The sequence below is a fragment of the Apium graveolens genome, chromosome 2 (assembly GCF_009905375.1).
Source record: "Apium graveolens cultivar Ventura chromosome 2, ASM990537v1, whole genome shotgun sequence".
Lineage (NCBI taxonomy): Eukaryota > Viridiplantae > Streptophyta > Magnoliopsida > Apiales > Apiaceae > Apium > Apium graveolens.
In genome coordinates this window covers 52852069-52854662 of record NC_133648.1, presented here as the reverse complement: position 1 = coordinate 52854662, position 2594 = coordinate 52852069, and the positions used below count along the sequence as shown (strand labels likewise).

Here is a 2594-nt window from a genome sequence, read left to right as displayed (position 1 = left end):
AACATTCATACGGGTTATAATCCCTAATTTTAAAATTCGAAAATCAAACTCAAATTTGAACATGTTAGTGAACTCCAAATCAGACGTATAATATATCAAAATCATCAGGAAAAAAAGCTCTACAACATGTGATAAGTGGCATTTTATATCACTTAGAACGTCTTAAAATGGCTTAAATTGGTGTCTTGAAATCAAGTATTTTGTGTATTTGATGCGTTTTTTTAGTGTTTATGCATTTCAGGGTATTAGTTGCATTTCGGCGGAGGAATCATCAAGAATAAGCCTTGGCATGTGTTCACCATTGCGAGAGGAAAAGAACGGGCAGATTACGGCGAAGAAACGGAGCAAAACTGGAAATTTTCCAGTAGGGTCCTGCGCGCCCGCGCAGCTATGCTGAGTGGCCGCGCAGCAGCCTTGCGCGCCCGCGCAGAAATGCTGAGCGGCCGCGCAGGGTCGGGGAAAATAATATATTATTTTAGACTTCTACTTCTGTTTGGCTTCCAACTTCTATGTAATCTGAGTCTTATGGGACTATTATATAAGTAGATTTGAGACGTTTTTCACAGGGTATTAAGAGGGGATTATGTTTTAGATTGTGTTTTGCAAGAAGCGAAGGAGATAAGGAAGAAGACCGATTTAGTACACAGCAACGAAGAGGAAGCATATATTCTTGTGATTCTTGTTTCGTTGTAACGTTGGATGCTAGTTTTCTTGCTTTGACTTATTTACTCTTGTGACGTACTCTGTTTTAATATAATTAGTTTAGTTGTTATTTTCTTGTGTTCGTTTATCATGATTTCATATGAACCCATGATGGCGATAAGTTCTATTATGGGCTAATCGTGATCATGGGGTTGCAATGGATTTATTATGGAATTCTTTAGTTAATTGTTTAATACTTTAGTGTGTGATGATTGCATGATATCTAGTATTGGTTGTGCGTATTCGTCTTATGTGCGTCGCGAACATATAAGATAGGGTGTTAATCTCTTGTGAAGCGACAGTGGATCTTGAGGTTTAGAACTTGCCATGCTAGCATAGGTTCATGTACGTTGTGCATGATTAGTGGGTAACTCTAACAGTTTTATTTGCCCTATGTAATCAAAAGGAGTAACTTGTGCTTAAATCGTTGTGTTGTCAATTTCTGTAGACATATAGGAACTCAACATAATTGATGACTATTCAATTTCTATCTTAATTGTGGATGTTTGGTAGAATGGTATTAGTACAATGAAAGTTGGCTTTTATCAGTTTCGTGTTATTCGATTAATATCATCACTGTCACATGCTAAAAGTAATAACTATGGCTATAGAAGGAAGTAATAATGAAGTTGTGATCTCATGAGTGTTTTATTATTGATAATTTGCAGTGTTAGTTAAGTGGTTAATTAAGTAGTTAATTATAGTTAATATTTAATCAACAATTTTAAGTGTTATTATCTTAACATTGAGAAGTAATCATACATTGGTGAGTGAGTTAAATTAGACAATAACTTAGTCTGAGTCTCTGAGGGAACGAACTAGAAAGTATTCTATATTACTTGCGAACGCGTATACTTGCGTGAATATTAGTGCGTGATTTCGCCCTAACAAGTTTTTGGCGCCGCTGCCGGGGACTCGGCGTATTTGTTTAGTTTATGTACTTACCATCATTGGTCATTAGGACTCAGTGATTAGGACGTAGTAGTTAATTACTCTTTTCGGTTGTGTTTCAGGTACTTTAGTGCGTTTATGCAAACTCGTTCTCGTGCTCGCAAGAGGACCTTAGATACAGCTGAGGAGAAAGACGAAGTTCTTGATACACCGGAGAAGTTAGATTTTGAGGATTCGGATTCAGGAACTGAGCAGAAAGAACCAGTAAATATGGGAGATCATATTGTTCAAGCTGATCCAGCTCTTATGGATTTTTCTCGGCCTAAAATTGATGACATTCAGTCAAGCATCCTTCATCCGGCTATTCAAGCTAACACCTTTGAAATCAAGCCGGGCACTATTCAGATGGTGCAGAATTCTGTTTCTTTTGGAGGAGCGGCAACTGAAGACCCCAACATGCACATAAGGAATTTTGTCGAGATCTGCAGCACTTTTAAGTATAATGGCGTGACTGATGAGGCTATCAAGTTGAGGCTTTTCCCATTCTCACTGAGGGATAAGGCTAAAGACTGGTTACATTCTGAACCAGCTGGGTCAATCACTACGTGGCAAGATCTTGCGCAAAAGTTTCTGGTGAAGTTTTATCCAATGGCAAAGACTGCTGCTATGAGGAGTGCTCTTACTCAGTTTGCGCAGCAACCTACAGAATCTATGTGCGAGGCTTGGGAACGCTACAAGGAAATGTTGAGAAAATGTCCACATCATGGAATGCCGGATTGGATGGTAATCACTGGTTTTTATAATGGTTTGGGGGCTCAATCTCGGCCCATGCTCGATGCAGCAGCGGGAGGCGCCTTATGGGCTAAAAGCTATACTGAGGCGTACAATCTTATTGAGATGATGGCTGCAAATGAGCATCAAAACCCAACTCAGAGGATGACATCAAGCAAGGTAGCAGGTATTCTGGAAGTTGATGCAGCCACCGCTATTGCAGCCCAGCT

General features: G+C 39.4%; 1 non-coding gene across 1 annotated transcript; it reads right to left on the bottom strand.

Moving 5' to 3' along the window:
• Window positions 1–2256: 2256 nt before the first annotated feature.
• LOC141709471 (small nucleolar RNA R71) lies at window positions 2257–2363 on the bottom strand. Its single transcript, XR_012570045.1, has one exon. It is a non-coding gene; the product is annotated as a small nucleolar RNA R71 (small nucleolar RNA).
• Window positions 2364–2594: the final 231 nt, after the last annotated feature.